This window comes from Pseudorca crassidens, chromosome 1 (assembly GCF_039906515.1).
Source record: "Pseudorca crassidens isolate mPseCra1 chromosome 1, mPseCra1.hap1, whole genome shotgun sequence".
Lineage (NCBI taxonomy): Eukaryota > Metazoa > Chordata > Mammalia > Artiodactyla > Delphinidae > Pseudorca > Pseudorca crassidens.
In genome coordinates this window covers 186,986,112-187,007,075 of record NC_090296.1, presented here as the reverse complement: position 1 = coordinate 187,007,075, position 20,964 = coordinate 186,986,112, and the positions used below count along the sequence as shown (strand labels likewise).

At 38.5% G+C, this 20,964-nt stretch overlaps 1 protein-coding gene across 12 annotated transcripts in view; it reads right to left on the bottom strand.

Moving 5' to 3' along the window:
• The window catches only part of KIAA1217 (KIAA1217 ortholog), a 772,703-nt gene that overhangs the window by 448,235 nt on the left and 303,504 nt on the right, over window positions 1–20,964 (bottom strand). For 4 of the 12 annotated variants that reach the window (XM_067703047.1, XM_067703189.1, XM_067703070.1 and 1 more), the window contains exon 1: window positions 3,250–3,382. The exons of 2 other annotated variants lie outside the window; for them this stretch is intronic. The gene's annotated coding sequence lies outside the window, so the exon portion shown is untranslated. Of the gene's footprint in view, window positions 1–3,249; window positions 3,387–20,964 lie in introns of those variants that run through there. 6 more of the 12 variants (XM_067703199.1, XM_067703054.1, XM_067703060.1 and 3 more) reach the window with 4 other exon arrangements.

Genomic DNA, 20,964 nt, shown 5'->3' with positions numbered 1-20,964 from the left:
CCTAAAGTTTGTTGATTGCCAAGCTTTTCTGTTCTAGGGGCCAATATGGACTATTGGCTCAGAATGAAAAGCACACCAACATCACAGTGATGTGGTTACTCACATCATTAAACTTGGATGAACTGTACCTTCAAGCTGGAACAGACAAAGATAACTACATCAGGTAAATAAAGCACACAGATCTACTGCTTATATATAGAAAATAACCCCCATGTATTTAGGTCTCAAAATAATCGAAGAAAAGCTTCTTAGAAATTAAAAATATGATGATGATCAAAGTTAGAGGAGTTGAAAGGTAAGGTCGAAAACAATCTAGAAACATAAAAAGACAGAGATAAAAAATATAAGGGAAAGATAAGTATGAGAAAATTGATACAGTAGAGTTAACAGCGAACTCATAGGAGATCCATAAAGAGAAAATTAGAGCAAATACAGAGGAAGACATTATCAAAGTAATAATAAAAAAGAATTCCCAGAACTGAAGACTATTACTTTTTAAATTGAAAGGGCTCATCAAATATCCAGTAAAAGTGAACGGGAAGAACCCCACACTTTTAAATACTTCAGAGAAGTTTCAGAACATCAAGGATAAAGAGGATATCCTCAAAGCTTCAAGAGAGAGAGAAAAAAATCACCTACAAAGGAATGTGTGAACGACATGGGACTTCTCGTCAACACTTCTTGATCCTGAAAGGTTATGGAGAAAAGCCTTGAAGGACTGAGGGATACAGAGAGAAGTATCTGAAAATGAGTTTTTATAAACAGGATCAGAGCCATTTGTCCTTGGGAGAATTGGAAATGCTGAGGAGAGAAGAATAAAAAGAGTTTTAAGGCTGTAAGAGAAAATGATGACAGCACACTTTTTGGCTTAGCAATGAAAATATTTATGAACTCTTATTACTTATATACTTTATTGATTTTCAACTTTTAGAATTAGCCTATAGATAAACCATGAATTATGATAACGAAAAAATAACTGTTATCAACCTTTTTAATAAGAAAACAAAAGTACAGAAGATAAAATTTAAGAGGTAGAGAGGGGGGCATAGAAAAGAAGCAAAGGGAAAGCTCACTGCACTAATTTAAGGAATAAACTAAATGAGAGGCTAACTTTTTTTTTTAAGTTAAAAAGGTACCAGAATACACATACATTACCAAACAAATTACACAAGGGAAAAAAGGAAGTCGGGTCCACAAGAACTTACATAAAGAGACTAAACTAAACCTTGTGGATCACATGAAATAAACATTCTAAAGAGCGAACACTAAGATCCTATTGCCATGGGTAGGAACGCATATACCAACTCAACGCAATCTAAGATAGCATGACTATTATTTGGATTTCTTGATCTTATAATAACCACTTTAAGTAAAAGCCTAATACAACATGACTATCCTATAAAGAGAGCCTTAGCCCTGTTCTCCAGCAATTAAAGGTTCCTATTGGTTCTGTATGATATGATGTGTGGCCATGAAAAAAGGATTCTGATTAAAAAGAAAAACAAATATACATTCTGATGAGTATTGTCGTTCCAAGTAATCCAGTCCTGCTGCCAATTTCAAAATTCTTGAAGTTTTCCTTTTGGACAGCCTGGATCCTCCTCTCAGGGAGACGCAAAGGAAATACCACCATATTTTAATCTGCCCCCAGTTTATTTTTTACAAAAACGTGCATTATCTATAGGGACCTTGTACCTTGATAATCATTCTTGGTTTCAAATAACTTTTAACTAACCCCCAAACCAAATTTGTTATTAAAGAAAAACTATTTTCACACACTAAGTCCATTCAAACCCCATAGGTTGCTGAAAGAAGGTCAGTATTTTGAGTAATCTTCGGGATAAGCATTTAGCCTTAGATTGTTTGTTTAAAAACTCCCTCCCCAGTATACCCGACACAGACACAGATATATATATATATATATATATATATATATATATATATATATATATATATATATACCATATAAATGTTTGGACACTCTTCAGATTGAGGTGATTGACATTCCATTTTAGAAGAATTTTTTAGACTATTATAACATCAAAGAGAACTTTCCTTTTAGGCAGCTGAAACTCAGCCTATTAAGCATTTTAAAGTCCTTCAGTGCTCACTGTATGTGTCTTTTATAAAGCAGTTTGGTTAATGAAATAGTTTTTGTACAAACACTTCATTGATCACAGGGGATAAATCAATAATAAGCCACATTAAGGGAAAAATTTTAAATTTCCAGACAGAAATTTGCATCCTTAAAATAGCACCTGGCACAAAAAGGTATAACTGCATATTCATTGGTAACAGTTTTTAATAGAGAAGAGGGCAGGACTAAAATTATACAATGAACTTATTTTTTTCTACAAAATAAAAACTTCTATTTATAAGAATGAGTATATTAAAACAATTTTTTATTTTAGTACAAAATCACAGGGCTAAAAATATTACATTTTTGATAGAGAGTTCAAAATGTATTAAAATAACTATTATAAATGTTTAGTGATTGAATATGTGGGTCTTGGTATAATGAAGGAAATTATGATGATATTTTAAGCTATGATTTCATTGCCCTCTGTGATTATATACACAAAAACAATAGACGGCTTTATTTGGTTGTTCCATTTCTCAATTCCATGTCAAAAACTCAACAGTATTCTTGTTCAGTGAAACATTCTAATAATCACCTGAGAAGACTCATTTAAATGCTTCAGGTAACAACGTTAGCAGAGATTTTTGTCATGCTTGGCCAGGAACCATATCGTTAGATTATCATTTCAGACACAAATTCATTTTTCAAAGAGACTGCAAAAAACTAAGCATGCAAAAATTCTTTTGCTAGTTAATGATGTGTTTTTAGAACATATTATTTCTTTTTTTGTTTCTTTTCATATAGATAAGCAATAAAAAAAGAAACTTAGTATGTGTTATTAACTGGATTAATAACTTAATATGTGTATATAACTGGATTAAGAAAAGACTGTGAAACACAACCAAGAGTAACATCTCTCATTCTCGAAGAGAAGGGAAAGCAATCAGTTTTTCTTTCATCATTCCTTAATTCACGAAAGAAAGTTCTAATACCTCCATCTTCCTAATTATTGGTTATTTTAGCAAGGCACTCTAGGATTTTAGAAATGTCACGCTCACACGGATAAGTTTTTGAAACCATAAAGAGTCTTATTCAAGTTACGTGGCAGTATTATTAAGAGAGAAGTTTCTAAGCCTAAACTGACAAAAGCAGCTGATTTAAAACATTACCTTTGTGTGGCGAAGTCTTCCGCTGGGCAGGAGTGGCTGCCGTTTGCACCTGCTGCTGTTTGACCAAATTTCCTTCTCTTCCAGTTTTCAAAATCTTCTCCCCTAAGCTGTTTTTTTTCTGTTTGCTGTTTAAATCATCCCTTCTAGATGTTGGCAGCTTAGAAGCTGCATTAGCAAAGAAAGGTCTAGCCAAGCGAGAGGGTTTGGACATTTTAAACAGCAGAAGGAAAAAAAAAAACAAACAACAATAAAAAGAACCAACCCCAGAATGCTACCTGCTGGGGCAGCAGCTTCTAAAAAATCCTTTGAGCTTCACTTTTCAGCTGCCACAGTTAACAGTATAAAGTGCTGCTGGATAGAAAGTGCTGGGCTTGCCACTTGGATTTCTTTTAAACAAAAAGCCATCATGCAGTCACATAGCCCAGTTACTTGACCTGTGGAATGTACATGTGTGTTTCGAAGATGCCGGTGACAGTTTTGCAATGGTACATGCTCCAACTCAGAGTGAACGGCAGATGCTGGAAGAGGGAATGTAAAATAGACACACACACACACACACACACACACACACACACACACACACACACACACACACAACTTCCTAGAATGCACAGACTGGATGACACCAGACAGCTCAAAAGTGGAAAAAGAATGTAAATATCACCCCACCCACTCAGGTACAATATATGAAAATAAGCCAGATGTGCAGGGTTTTTTTCTTTTTTTTTTTAACATCTTTATTGGAGTATAATTGCTTTACAATGGTGTGTTAGTTTCTGCTTTATAACAAAGTGAATCAGCTATACGCATACGTATATCCCCATAGATATGCAGTTTATACTACGATGAAGTGCATACCACATTCAGTTTCCAGGCATTAGTTTAAGCAAATATTTCCTTACTTTAGCACATTTCTATATTATATTCCAAGGGCTGACCATATAATGAATGCCCACCTACAAATTACTTCTGCTGTTTACAGAACTCGTGTAGAACCGTGGAATAGAGAGAAAACAGAAGAATGTAATTTCCATACCTGTTTGGCTGCCATGGGATACCTACTAATTCATGATAAGGGGAGCTGTGTGTCAGTGAGATGTGGTGTGGTGTGCGTGTGTGTGCGCGTGTGTGTGTATGTGTGAGGTGGGGGGGCTATGATTTCACCTTTTAAAGAGTTTAGACTTCATTCTAATGAACAAATGAATACTTGTAATTACCATGTTTTCTGAAAGACCAATAGTAGTGATATAAAAACAAAGTGTGTTCAAGAGGTCATATTTTCTGAGGCTGAAAACATTCCTTCCACCAACTGAACACACAGCCTGTATCAGGGGCACACAACCCTTTCCCCACTAAGGGCAACCATTTTCCTCTTAGTTTCCCATGTCAGCGATTTTTATGACTGGGGTTAAGCTGTTTCCAAGCTCAATTATTCTGTTTTCCCTTAGGGAGAGTCTACACAAACTCTATGAACTATAAAAAGATTCTGGGAATATGTGATCACACTACTTCACTCCCTGTGTAAATACCGTGCTATTCCCCGTTTACAGTTGATTAATGCTCAGCTACTTAGCACTTTTCAGAGGCAGAATTATGAGCTGGAAAGAGTATAAATTTTGGAATCAATTGCACCTAAAGTTACCTCTAAATTCTAAATGTGGGCCTGGCCCTGGGCAAGTTTTTTTTTTTTCATCAATAAAATTGCGTGATAGTAATTTAACCAAAGTGACAAATCTGCACCTTGTCTGTCTGGCACATGATAGCACCCAATAAATGTGAATTTCCTTGTTGTGTCCTTCTAAAAGTTTACAGTTTTAATGATTCCCAACAGGTCTAGTACAGCCTTATAAAATGTGAGAGCTACAAAATCAAATCCTTGACCCAGACCAGAGAGACCACTGTAAGATTACATTCCTGATTTCCAACCCGTAGATCTGGGAGAAAGCAATGTGAGAGAAGACCCCTGATAACATGAGAAATGCGTCCTGCCAACAAAATGAACTACTCACTACATTTGCAAATACTGTGCTATCACAAAATCCATCTCTTTAAATACCAGAAAGTATAACTACAAACTTAAGTGACCCCTTTACTCTTTGTAATTCTGTCCAAATAGGATAGTTCCATGCTCTACTTTATCCACATTATTTTCTACTTCTGCCTGAGAACCACTGCTTTCTTAGGCCTCTGTGGGTTTCTTCATTTTCTTCATCAGCACTAGCAGTCAGCTTTTTTTTCAAGAACAGATTTCATAAAGAAACTGACTCTGACCACATCACAGACAGTCGAGCGGGGAACGTCGGAGTTGAGACGTAGCATCTGGCAGTCAGAAAAGTTCACTCACCAGCCAAGTGTCCGCTCTCAAGGCCAGGCTCACATTTTAAATCATGCCTCAGAACCATGACCAACAACGACATATCTTGTACCCAGAGGTGTGCAAAGCACATGGCTGCTGAAGACCTACGGCACATGGCAGTGACTGTAGCCTGGGCAGCCGGCTGGAAGGATAGGGATGAGGAAAGAAGCGTAATGTCATCCTAACGCCATTGGAAGCAGGTGGTTTACCTGTGTAACGGGGATACAAGCATTTCTGAGGAATGGAATTACGGCTCATTGCAGTGCACTTTCATTCTCTGGGAGAGCCCAGTATAATTAGACACATTTTATGAAGCAGAGGGAAAACACAAGGTCGACTACGGAGCAGGCTGCTTGTACAGGCGGGGACTGCATTAGTCATGTTCTCCTGAGAAACAGAACCAATAGGACCCATCTATCTATCTATCTATCTATCTATCCTTTAAACATATTACACATACACACAAACATACGTATATGCGTGTGTATATATATAAAAAATATACATCCTATTTATATATATATTTAGATCTATCCATCTGGTTAAACATATATGCACACACATATATATGTATGTATACCTGTATATACATAACATACATCCTATTTATATGTATATTTGTATCTAACTATCCTGTTAAACATATACACACACATATGTATGTATGTGTGTGTGTATATATATATATAAAACATACATCCTATTTATATATATATTTATATCTATCCTGTTAAATATACACACACATATATATGTATGTATATGTGTATATATATAACAAACATCTTATTTATGTATATATTTTTTATCTATCTTTTTCTATTGGTTCTGTTTCTCTGGAGACCCCTGAGAAAAAATATATATGTATGTGTGTGTGTATATATATATGTATATACACACACACACACACACACACACACACTCATACACACTCACACACACTCACACACACACACACACACACACACATATATATATATATATATATATATATATACAAGTACATCCCTGAGGCTCCCTCCATCTCAGGCCCAGTGGATTCAAACGGTGGAGAACACCCAGGAGGGGTTCCAAAAAATTTTAAAAAGTGATTCTCAAGTGACTCTGATGCTCCGCAGGCTTTGGAGCCGTGCCAGGGCATCTCCCTTCCCTGCGCCCACACCAGGCTTTTCTTGGCTGCCCTCCAGGTGCTGCTGCACCTAAGGGGGGAGGGCCACCTGCAGGGCTGTTTGCTCCTTCCAGTTTTAGAGACCACCTGTCATGAGCAGGTTACCTGTTGGGCCCCTTATGGGGGTTCCAGGGAAACTGTCTGAGAACACCAAACCTATTTCACTTGTCAAGTAATCAGAGTTTCAGTAAATATACTTGGTTTCAGCTGTAATACTTGTCTTACCTTGTCACTCAGACAATAGACTTCACAGGTCTGCAGGAAAAATGCATCCATTTAAATAGCATTAGGGGGCCTCCCTGGTGGCACAGTGGTTAAGAATCCACCTGCTAATGCTGGGGACACAGGTTCAAGCCCTGGTCTGTGAAGATCACACACGCTGCGGAGCAACTAAGCCCATGTGCCACAACTACTGAAGCCCACGTGCCTAGAGCCCGTGCTCTGCAACAAGAAAAGCCACTGCAATGAGAAGCCTGCGTACGGCAACAAAGAGTAGCCCCTGCTCACCGCAACTAGAGAAAGCTCGCACGCAGCAATGAAGACCCAACGCAGCCAAAAATAAATAAATTTATTTTAAAAAATCAACAACATTAGTTCATCCACAAGATCAATATTTTAAAGCACATTGAAGAATACCACATGGTTCAATATCTTTCCTCTCTACTCACTGGAAGTATCCTGAGATGCTTTGTCACTTCGTGTATATCAAACCCTCAGGCCATCATAAAGTCTAGTTAACAATGGTGGTATATGTTTACTTTAAACCAAGAAAATAAGTGAAAGCTGACAAGGAAGCGTTTGCTTGCCCATTGCAACCCCAAACCAGCCCAACAAAACCCTTACAGAAATGGAAGATGGAAATTAAGAGCAGAGGTTTTACGAATTTTTTTCTCTCTTTGCCTCATTTCAGAAAAGGATCTTAGTTGACTTACAAAATATACACTACTAGACGGAACTTAATGTGAAGTTAAAATAAGAAATAAATAATAATAGAGGCTGGAAGAAAAGTTAGAACATGGAAATATGTTTCCACACTTCAGTCAGATAGCAAATTTGGCTCCGAGATTCCCAGCACAAAAGGGAAAAGGGAAAGAGGAAAATTTGTGGTCTATGTTACTTTATCATCATTTGATTCCAAAGTTAGGAAGCTGCCATTGGATCACAAGGATTCTTGTTTGAATTGTGAGTGAGCTCAGGGTAGAGACCAGCCCATACAGAATAAACCCTCCCTTTCTCTGGGAAAGAGTACACATCTATCAGCTTGTTCCAAGAAAGCTCCTTTAATCTACAGTAGACAATTTCAGACAATACCTCTCCTGTGATCAACAGGCAACTTGTCCATCTACTCCAGATCCTAACAACACTTCCAGACTAAGATCATTCCCTAGCTGAGTTTTTGGACTCAGGCTTACTTTGAATTCTTGGGCTTTATTCCCACTTGTTTTCCACAATGACCTAATCACAGCATTGGTCAACACTCTGGACCTTGATGTTAGCTTTCTACTTAAGACTCTTTGTAACAAACTTCTTACATGTACTGATAATGACCTTGACCCCCCAGGCACTCTAGATTTTCTCCCTGAGTCTCACAATCTCACTGTCAGCACCTCTGGAATTGACTGATAATCCTCTTCAGAAAGACATTTTCTTCCTTCTCTAACATTCCCTATTTTAAACTAGCCACTCTTTCAGTATTAGAACATCTTACTGACCCATTTTTAGTATTATCACTAAAAGTTCCTCACTAGTGTTCATTGTACTTTTGCTCTTCCGAGACCCCCTCCCCACATATATCTTTATTTAGCTTCACATCTGGATGCCTCTAGCTCCACCCACTCCCCTAAAAATCCACATTCTGCTGACATAATTCCTCACGAAAGAGACAACATTATGATGTTTGGAGAACGGGGCTTGGGTAAACCGCCCAGCTCTTCCCAGGAACTGTCTTCCTCCTGGCTCTGACCCTGTGCTATAGCTCCTGAATTCTGATTTTGTAACCACCCAAATCCCTCCTATAGGTTTTGAACAAACTTCCTTTTGTTTTGACAGGGAAATTGAGATCATCCACAAGGGAATACGCTCCCTCATTGCTTCACGATCCGTAAGAGAAGTCTCGCGTGATGCGAGTTCTGTGTCCTGTCTAACTGGGGTTTTCCCCTTGATCTGGAGACTTGCATTGGCCCTGGCCACCTTCCCAGGCAGCCACACTGCCTCAGAAGTTGGAATGATCAGTGTCTTCCCAGTGCACCTTGGAGTTGTTGGAGTTGCAGACAGGGACTGAGTTATCCCAACCTGCAGGATGTCCCTTGGGCAGGTGAGAAATTGTAGATGACAAAGCATGTCCAGTTCAGAGGCTAACGGCAACAGGTCCCCCAAGACAACAGAGATGCCTCCCAAGAGGAAAACACGACAGGCTGCTACAGGACCCTGGCTCTCTTTGAGAGAGTAATGATCGTTAATAGTGATTGTTAATACTTACTGTGCACTGTTTATATACACAACACTGTTCTAAGTTATTTCTCCCTCACAGTCACCCTAAGAGGAAGAACATGAAGAAAACTGATGACAGATGTTAGGGTTTCCTGAACAACGCTTTCGTCGGACAAACATGAACATCCCTGGTCTCTGGACCACCGTGTTTATGGCCGATTTGGTGTGTGCTCTCATCCCCATTGTACAGATGAGTAAACTATGGCACTAAGAGTCCTAGAAACTCACCTCAAATCCCACAGAGTGAAGGTACCGAAGCTGAGATTTGAATGCAGTCTGGCCTGAGAGTCTGCCTTCAGCTCTAGACATCAAAAAAGTCTGACTGCAATTCACACTGCACAGTGAGTGTGAACATTCAGTGCTTGTTAGTCACAGTGGTGACCTGGGAAAAGTGCCTCTGTCCTCTTAGATGTCGTGCCAACCCCCTGAATGCACCGCAAGCCCGCAGCTGCAAGAGGTTCCTGCAGAGAATGTGCGCCCGAGTCTGGAATCGTGGGGGTCAAGCAGTTCCAGGCTGGAAGCACAGATCCTGCACTGGGGAGCAGGTGGGAGAGTGGCCGCCTGGAAGGTGTGAGTGAGGAGCTTCTGGGGTGGAGCCCACAAGCCCGTGGAGAAGGTTGGGGGAGAAGGAACTTGAGGGGGCGGCCGCGCTCTCCCAAGGAGAACAGGTGCTTGAGTACCAGCACCTCCCAGGCGTCTTGCCCTTTCCTGTCCCTGCCTCCTGCCCTTGTTCTCTGGCCACACGTCAAGCAAAACAACTTGGTAAGATGGGTCTGCCTTCGGAGCTCACCCTGCCTATAGAAGCACCCCCATCTGCTATGTCGCCACAGAGAAGTCACTTCCCCTCTCACAGCCAAATCACCTTGAAAAAGGTGTCCTAGTATCTGTTCTGTTTCTATCACAGGGTTGTTGCAACGATCAAGTAAGATAATGAATACGAAAGCACTCTGACAATTGTAAAATAACACATGAATTAAAGGTAATAATTTTTGTGGATGTAAATGACGAATTTTCCTATTTGTCCTTCCTGAAGACTAGTTAGGTATCCCAGCAGGGTCTTTTATATAGCAGCAGGTCAGCAAACTTTTTCTGTAAGGGGCCAGACGGTAAACATTTTCAGCTTTGAGAGCCATATGATCCTTGCTGGAACTATTCAACTTTGCTATCGGAGTGTGAAAGCAGTCACTGACCAAACATGAGTGATTGGGCAAGGCTGTGTTCCAATAAAACTTTATTTATAAAAACAGGTGTGACAGAGTTACCTGTTATTTGCTGATCTCTGTTCTATAGCCGCCAATTAACCGTCTGTGAATGACAATATCGTTCTGATTCCTATCTCCTTGACTAAAACCTGCTTTATGGATTCCTTGTCTCATTCTACGTCTGACTGAGCACACTGTGCTCTGGTTCCAAATCTAGATGTGAACAATTTCTCAGATTACCTCCCTCTAGTTAGACCTTACATCACATTCAGGGACTCAAGGTAAGTCTCATGATGATCTCCATGAACAGCCAATATTGATTCTAACAGTGACAAAACACAGCAGGACCAGGAGTAACACCCACCACTTTGGTCGGCTGGATTCTACCATGCTTTGCCATTTTGTACCTATAGTTAATTTATATAGGTTGCTAGATGTACAGAGGAATAGTTTGAATGCTTGAATAACTGAGTCTGTGGTCTGAACGTACCTTGTAAAATTTTTCATGCTTAAGATTCCAGAAAAAGGCTTGTATGTTCAGATTCTTCAATTTCCTAGTTAAACGTGACAGAGAGATTTCTTGATTTAACAACTCTAATTTCTAAGAATCCTTTAAAAAACAATTTTTTATGAGCTCAATAAAAGTTGCTTTACACCATGATGTCACCCATCTGCACTTCTATATTGTAAAAGAACCTTAAAGTTATTTAGGACATGCTTCGGTATGTTATAAAATTGTCAGTGCCAAGAAGAACTTTTTTGGTTTTTACTGCAAAACATTCCCATACAGAGGAGGCAGAACAACTTATCGGAACCAAGCGTAGATTTGGAAGCAGTCTGAAAAAGTTGTCCAAAAATGTGTTAGACGGCCAGGTTGTGATAGAGGCTGGAATTCAGTAGTTACAGACGGTTGGTTTCCCATGTGCCATTTTAAGAATCATATCTGCTCTAAGTGCAAGTTAAAATTTTATATTTAACAGTAGAATCCTAAAGTAAAGACAAGCTATTTCTTAATAGGCTGGATTTCAGTGATATTATTGAAAGTATAACTTAAAATATAACAGCTTGAAAACACTGAGTAACCTAAAAGTTATTCTTATGACTTACTGGTAATAATAGTGTATTCAGATTCATCTGTGAGGTTTTAAAATACTTGTAATTCAAAGAGGCAGTACCTTTTACTCTAAAATGCACATGAGGCAATGGTGATGAAGGACACCGCCCACCTTCCTTTTAAAGAATCCTAACTAGATCTATATAGTTCTGAGAAGCAAAAAAAAAAAAACCCAGATAAATCCAATGAAGACTTGAAGGAGGCAAGCAACACACAATGATTATTTGGCAAGCACATGAGCTTATTAATTCTTGCAGTAACTTAAAAAGGTGATGGGGCTCCATGTGTATAATTTCAAATTATCTTGCTCATGTTCTTAGTTATTATAAAACATCCAACATGTTGAATATTCCAGGTTAGTAAAAGCCAAATCTTAAAAAAGGAAAAAGTAAGAAGAGGTTATTTCAGAACTTCCAGGCACTTGGGGAAATATAGAATGACCTTTAGTTCAACAGATACCTGCTGCTTTTTCTGAAATACCAGAGAAATCCTTTCTGGTTTCCATAGGCTTTAAAATGCTCTGATTTAATGGTGGTAAGGGGTTCAAGAAATCATGATGTGAATAAGAAAACTGAATGAATTAACAATGTGCTATATATTCAATTAACTTTTGATGCAAGATGATGAGAAAGTGCATCCATTAAACATTAAACATTTTGAAATGTGCTCCAAAGACAACACAAATGTTGTTTTTAAATGTTTAACGATTACAATTCTCTTTTCTCTTTATTCAAACCACAGTAAATTTTACACAAAAGTAATAAAGAAACCAGCCACCAAGACACAGTGAAATTAAAAACCGGCTCTTTGAATATAAGATTGCACACCTTTAAAACTTATTCAAGGCCAGCAGGCACATGAAAAGATGCTCAACATCATTAATCATTTGGGAAACGCAAATCAAAACCACAATGAGGGGACTTCCCTTGGTGGCGCGGTGGTTAAGAATCTGTCTGCCAATGCAGGGGACACGGGTTCGAGCCCTAGTCCGGGAAGATCCCACATGCCGCAGAGCAACTAAGCCCGTGAGCCACAACTACTGAGCCCACGTGCCTAGAGCCGCAACAAGAGAAGCCACCGCAATGAGAAGCCCGCGCACCGCAGCTAGAGAAAGCTCACGTGCAGCAAGGAAGACCCAACACAGACAAAAAAACACACCACAGTGAGAAATCACCTCATGCCCATTCGGATGAATGTTACAAATAAACAAACAAAAATCCCCCCAAGTCAGAAAATAACAGGGACTGGGAAGGATGTGGAAAAATTGGAACCTTTGTGCACTTTTGGTGGGAATGTGAAATGATGCAGCCAACTGTGTAAAATGGTATTGGTGGTTCCTCAAAGAATTAAATGTAGAATTACCATATGCTCCAGTGATTTTCTTTCTGGATATATACCCAAAATAAATGACAGCAGGAACTTGAACAGATAATTGTCACCCATGTTCATAGCAGCATTATTCACAGTAGTCAAAAGATGGAAGTAACCTAATTGTCCATCGATAGATGAATAGGTGAACAAAATGTGGTGTATGCATACAATGGAGTATTAGCTTTAAAAAGGAAGGAAATTCTGACATATGCTGTAACATGAATGACCCTTGAAAACATTATGCTAAATGAAATAAGCCAGTCATAAAAGCACAAATATTGTATGATCCCACTTATAAGGCGCCTAGGGTGTCAAATACATCATAGGGAAAGAGAGTAGAACACTGGCTACCAGGGGCTGTAGAGGGGGTTGAATGGGGAATAGTGTTGAACGGGTAGAGTTTCAATTACGAAAGATAAAAAAGTTCTGGAGGTCGATGGTGGTGATAGCTGCACAGCAATGTGAATGCACTTACTACCACAGAACTGGACACTTAAAAATGGTCAAAGTGGTATATTTTATCACAATAAAAATTATTCATATTCAGATTTGTACACAGTTGGCACTGTAATTTCTCCTTGTGAAACTAGGGCTAGACAATGGTCCACCTTCTCCCTCTCTCCATTTTTCTGTAGCCTCTGGGCAACGCCTAGATGCAAATTCTGTTTTTGCAAGATGGATCTAAGGAGATGGCGCAGAGTCATTCTGCTACCAGAAAAGAGATGTGATTTTTTTCTGTTTGGCCAAACCATGGCTGCCAGCAGACCCAACAAGTCCCCTTGCACTGTCACACAGCCACACTGCAAACAGAGGATGCAAAGCCCTTGGAATTGGAATTTAATTCCCTTCTCTCTTCCTTACTTTAACAAAGACAAATGTAAATGACTGCTCTAACGGTAAAGAGCAAGTAGAGGTGGATCTGCCTCAGAAAGACTCTAAAACCACCCTTTCACAACTTGTCTCCTATCTCTGCTTCCCTGCCACTGTCCTTTCTTTTCCTTAGAGAGCATCTCTTTTTCTTGAAAGGAAGAGCACACCCTCCTCGAAGTGAGGGAGAGGTTCCCCTCATGGCTTTAGAATCCTTGCTAGCAAATGCTTTGGCCTCAACTTTCCAAAATTTGCCCTGAAATATATTATAGAAGCTCCTATACCAGAGTGTCCCACTTTTTTTCTGAGTGAATAAAGATCCACCGATCAGTCTGCATTTGCTTTATGAAGCAAAAGAAGCTCAGCCCAGTCCCTGAATACTCTTTAGAGTGGATGAAAGAAAGAATTTATGCCATGCTGTGCAAGAGCCCTCACATAACCCTCATATCTCTGCAGACCCGTGTTCACAAACAAGGCAATGTAGGTATTTATGCAGAGAAACAGAGCGGCATGTATCTTAAAGAGAGGTTTGGTGTTTCTCAGTTTTTAGACACTTCTAATTTCCAAAACCAGATGAGGCTCTAAAGGTCTCTTTTTGGATTGTTTTGCAACTCCAATCCAAGGTAGGATTATTCAGATAATTGTTTTCCTCCCTAAAAAAAAATATCATAGACGAAAAATGTACCCACTTATGGGCAGTTAAGAAAACTGTGAAATACAAGTTCATTTTCCATTAGATTTTAACGTCATTTCACAGCCCTTGGCTTCCTTCACTTCTGCTTCCTTGACGTCTTTGTTTATGTCCTCAGGAGACCCCTAATTCTAACCCCTGGAAAATCTGCTGTTTGGAAAAACTCTTCGTGGGATATTTACAACATAGAGGGTTTTTTTTTAGGTTATGACAAAGAGTTTATTACACAGTATTAAAATTTTAAAATACCAAATATAACACTTATTTATGGAAGTGGGAAACTACTGATATACCACATAAATGATATTTAGATTTTTAGATACTACTCAGATAATTTTTAAAAATTTTGAGATAGAGCAAATATAAAAAGGATCTATACTAAAATGTAAAGATAAAAAAAAATACAAGGACACCCACACACCTATTGCCAAGCTTTAGATATAAAATACTACCTTTGGAGAATGTGAAATCCTCTAAGTGCTTCCAATTGTCACATGCCCCTTGGACCCTGATGTGACAGCTTTGCTGGATTAAGTTTTAATGATTCTCTTGGTTTTTTTCATAGTTTTGCAAATGTGCATATATCTATAAACATTATATTGTTTGGCTTTGCTTTTTTTTTTTTTACTTTATATAAATGACCTCAAATAATATTTGTGCTTCTGTGATTTACTTTTAGCTCAGCACTATGTTTCTTGAGATTCCTATATGTATGTACATGACAAACTGTAATTCATCCATTTTCACTTTATATAGTGGCCCATGACTGGAGCATATTACATCCTGCCGTTGATGAACATTTGGTTTGTTTTTGTTTTTAGTGTGAGGAAAGGATCCGTTTTTATTTTTTTCCACGTAGATAATCAAGCAATCAATTACACCACACCACAATACATCCTTTCCCATGGATCTGCAATGTCAGCTCTGTCATTTATTCATTTCCATTTTTGTGTGAGTCTTTTCTGAATTCTTGAATATGTTTTGTTTATCTCTTTGTCTATCCCTTAATAGACAAATATCCTTTTGTCTTTGCTGTCTTAATGATTAGAACTAAATAATAATAAAATAGCTAATACATGTTGACATGTATGATATGTCAGATACTGTTCCAAGTACTTTTTACATGGTAACTTATTTATTCCTCATCATTACCCTGTGAAGTGGGCACTGTTGTTATATGGATGAGGAAACTGAGGCTCAGAGAAATAAATGGTATCTAGGCAGGATTAGAAACCCAATCTATCCAAACAGATTGTGCAAATCTGACTCATATAAATCATGATATCTGGTTGGGCAAGGGTTCTTCTTAAGGAGTGTCTTGGGTATTCCTAGTCTTTTGCTCTTTCATGCAATTTTATGAACATCTTGCTAAGTTCCACACAAAACAAAAGCTATCATATATTTCACTGGTTCTAACAAGGAAAGGTCCAGGACCAGATGGCTTCACTGGTAAGTTGTACCAAACACTTAAAGAAGAATTAATACCAACCCTTCTCAAACTCTTCCAAAAAAATATAAAAGGAGAGAACATTCCCAAACTCATCTTGCAAGGCCAAAATTATCCTGATACCAAAACCAGATGAGGGCACTACAAGAAGAGAAAATTACAGGCCAATATCCCTGATGAACACAGATGCAAAAATCCTGAACAAAGTATTAGCAAATTGAATTCAGCAGTACTTTAAGGAACACACATCATGACCAAGTGGGATTTATTCCAGAGATGTACGAATGATTCAACATCTACAAATCAATTATTGTGATACATCACTTTAACAAAATAAAGAATAAAAATCATATGATCATCTCAATAAATGCAGAAAAACCATCTGACAAAATTCAACATCCTTGCATGATAAAAATACTCAACAAACTGGATATAGGGAGAATATACCTCAATATAATAAAGGCCATATATGACAAGCCCACAACTATCATCATACTCAATGGTAAAAAGCTCAAAGCTTTTCCTCTGAAATCAAAAACAAGATAAGGATGCCCACTCTCCCCACTTTTATTCAACATAGTATTGGAAGTCCTAGTCAGAGTAATTACACAAGAAAAATAAAAGGCAGCCAAATTGGAAAGAAAGAAGTAAAACTACCTCTATTTTATATGATATGATGTTATATACAGAAAACTCTGAAGATTCCACCAAAAAATGGTTAGACAAATTTGAAAATTCAGTAAAGTTGCAGTATACAAAATCAATATATAAAAATCAGTTATATTTCTATACACTAACAACAAACTATCAGAAAGAAAAAATTGTAAGACATTGATAAAAGAAATTGAAGAAGACACAAATAAATGGAAAGATATTCTGTGCTCATGGATTGGAAGAATTAAAATTGCTAAGATGTCTATACTCCCCAAAGCCATCTACAGATCCAATGCAACCTCTATCAAAATTCCAATAGCATTTTTCACAGAAATAGAATCCTAAAGTTTGTATGGAACCACAAAAGACCCTGCACAGCAAAAGCAATCTTGAGAAAGAAGAACAAAGCTGAAGGCATCACACTTCTTGATTTCAAACTATATTACAAAGCTACAGTAATCAAAAGAGAATGGTATTGGCATTAAAACAGACACATAGATCAATTAAACAGAATAGAGAGCCCAGACATAAACCCATACATATATGTCAACTAATTCATGACAGAGGAGCCAAGAATATACAATGGGGAAAGGATAAACTCTTCAATAAATGGTGGTGGGAAAACTGGACAGCCACATGCAAAAGAACGAAACTGGACCCCTATCTTACACCATACACAGGGATCAAGTCAAATGCATTAAAGGCTTGAATGAAAAACCTACAACCATAAAACTCCTAGAAGAAAAGAGGGTAAGCTCCTTGACATGGGTCTTGGATTTGAAACCAAAAGCAAAGGCAACAAAAGCAAAAAAACAAGTGGGACTACACAGAACTAAAAAGCATCTGCACAGCAAAGGAAATGCTATCATGGTAATCATTTTTCAATATATCAAATGCACATATTATACACCTTAAATTTACACGTTATATGTCAATCATACCTCAATAAAGCTGAAAATTTTTTTCATTGGTATTACATTGATCTACAGATAAATTTATGTGATTGAGTCTTCCTATCCATTAACATTATATTTCCATCCATTTATTTAGGTATTAAATAATTTATTTTTAGCATAGTTAATAATATTCTACAAATTGCACATTTTTTGTTAAATATATTCTGGGTACCTTATCTCTGCTACTGAAAAAGGTATCATTTTAAAGTTACATTTTCTGTTTGTTGCTGTTTTGAGGAAACACAATTGACTTTAAACAGTTTATGGCTTGCTTCTGGTAATGATAGAATAAAAGAGACCAGATTTACCCTTCCTCTTAAAACAACTGGGAAAATAGACAAAATATATGAAACAATGGTTTTCAGACATTCTACAATGCACAACACAGGAAAGTGATTGCTGTGAGAGTAAAAACAAATGAGGTGTGCCCAACAAATGTCTGTGGTTACTGTCTGGGAGAGTTTCCAGACCACAGTGAAGGGAAGGGACACTCAAACTGAGGCCAGCTATCTCTCTGAGTTGAGGAGACAGAGTTCAAAGTTCAGGGAAGCAAAGGCACACTTTTTAGGGCAACATATCACAGGAGGGTGCTGCACAGAGATATGGAAATGCATGGAGTATTTTCTCTGATCATAACAGAATTAAATTAGAAATCAGTAGCAGAAAGCTATTTTAAAAATCTCCAAATATTAAACAATCCATGAGTTAAAGGAGAAATAGCAAGGAAAATTATACAATATTTTAAATTGAATGAAAATGAAAACATGACATAAAAAACTTGAATGATGTTGCTAAACATGCTTAAAAGGAAGGTTATGGCATTATATATAGCCTTATATTATGGGTATTTTTGCCAGAAAATAAGAAAGGTCTCAAACAATGATTTAAGCTTCAACCTTGAAAAAAATTAAATCTAAAGTAAGAATAAAAAGGAAAAAGCAATGAAGAACAAAAATCAATGAAAAAGATAACAGAAAAGTAACAGAGAAAAATCAATGCAACCAAATGGTAATTCTATGAGAAGATCAATAAAACTTATGAGACTCAAGACAGCCTAATTGAGAAAAAAGAATTACACAGATTATCAATATCAGGAATGGAGGCGAGGGCATCACTACAGAAATTGTTATGAGTAACTTTTTACCAATAAATTTAACAACCTAGACGAAATGTACAAATTGCTTTAAAGATATAAACTATCAGAACTCACTCAAGAAGATTTAGGTAATATTTCTATATCTATAAAGAAAATTGAACTGGTGATTAAAAACCTTTCCATGATGAAAACTCCAGACTGAGATGACTTCATCGTTTAATTCTAAAAAAAAATTTAAGGAAATACAGCACAAATTTTACCCACAATTTCCCAGAAAAATAGAAGCAAAGGGAATATTTTCTAACTCATTCTATCAGGCCAAGTTAACATGATACCAAAACTAGATGACATTATCAGAATAGATAGAACACTACTGACCAAAATTTATTATGAAAATATATGTAACAGTCTCTAAGAAAATTTTAGCAATTTGAATCTAGCACTATATAAAAAGGATAATATATTATGCTAAGAAAGATATAACCCAGAAATGCAAAGTTACTCTAGCTTTTGAAAATCAATGTAATTCACCATTTTAACAGATTAAAAAAAGAAAAAAAATATGATCATCTCAGTAGAACCAGAAAAAGCATTTGAACAAAGTCAACACTCATTCACAGTAAAAACTTTTAGCAAACTAAGAATAAAAGAGAACACCTTTAATCTGATAAAAGGCATTGATTAAAAACAAAAAAACCACACTAACAGCTAACATTTCAATGCTGAAAGAATGACTGCTTTCTCTCTGACTAGATGTTTGCTCTTATTTCTTTTCAGCAATTTACTGAGGTATTTTTGCCAGTACAGCAACACAAGAAAAAAAAAAAACATTCAGATTAGAAAGAAAAAAGTAACACTGTCTTTATAGATGACATGATTTCTATGTAGAAAATACAAAAGAAGCTACAATAAAGCTACTGGAACCAATAAGTTTAGCAAGGTCACAGGAGACAAGATCTATACATAAAATTAACTGAATGTTAGGACTTCCCTGGTGGTCCAGTGGTTAAGACTCTGTGCTTCCACTGCAGGGGGCGTGGGTTCAATTCCTGGTTGGAGAGTTAATCTGCATGCCATGAGGCATCAGCCAAAAAAAAAAAAAAAAATTTCTCAAACAAAAATGGAGGGAATTTGTTCCCTGTAGACCAGTCTTGTAAGAACTATTAAAGGAAGTTCTTTAGAGATAAGGAAAATAATACAGGTCAGAAACTCAAATCTTAATAAGGAAAGGAAGAATATCAAAGAAGGAATAAGGAGAAGAAAAGGGAAGATGGCGGAAGAGTAAGAGGCGGAGATCACCTTCCTCTCCACAGATACACCAGAAATACATCTACACGTGGAACAACTCCTACAGAACACCCACTGAACGCTGGCAAAACACGTCAGACCTCCCAAAAGGCAAGAAAGTCCCCACCTACCTGGGTAAGGCAAAATAAAAAGGAATAAACAGAGACAAAAGAATAGGGACGGGACCTGCACCAGTGGGAGGGAGCTGTGAAGGAGGAAAGGTTTCCACACACTAGGAAGCCCCTTCGCGGGCGGAGACTGTGGGTGGCAGAGGGGGGAAGCTTCGAAGCCGCGGAGGAGAGCGCAGCAACAGGGGTGTGGAGGGCAAAGCGGGGAGATTCCCGCACAGAGGATCAGGACCGACCGGCACTCACCAGCCCGAGAGGCTTGTCCGCTCACCCGCTGGGGCGGGCAGGGCTGGGAGCTGAGGCTCGGGCTTCCATCGGAGCGCAGGGAGAGGACTGGGGTTGGCGGCGTGAACACAGCCTGCAGGGGGTTAGTGCACCACGGCTAGCCGAAAGGGAGTCCAAGGAAAAGTCTGGACATGACGAAGAGGCAAGAGACTTTTTCTTCCCTCTTTGTTTCCTGGTGCGCGAGAAGAGGGGATTAAGAGTGCTGCTTAAAGGAGCTCCAGAGACGGGCGCGAGACGCAGCTAAAAGCACAGACCCCAGAGATGGTCAGGAGATGCTAAGGCTGCTGCTGCCGCCACCAAGAAGCCTGTGTGCGAGCACAGGTCACTATCCACACCCCACTTCCGGGGAGCCTGTGCAGCCCGCCACTGCCAGAGTCCCGGGATCCAGGGACAACTTCCCCGGGGAGAACGCATGGCGCGCCTCAGGCTGGTGCAACATCCCGCAGGCCTCTGCCACCGCAGGCTCGCCCTGCATCCATACCCCTCCCTCCCCACCGCCCCCCCCCCGCCTGAGTGAGCCGGAGTGCCCGAAGCAGCTGCTCCTTTAACCCCGTCCTGTCTGAGCGAAGAACAGACGCCCTCCGGCGACCTACACGCAGAGGC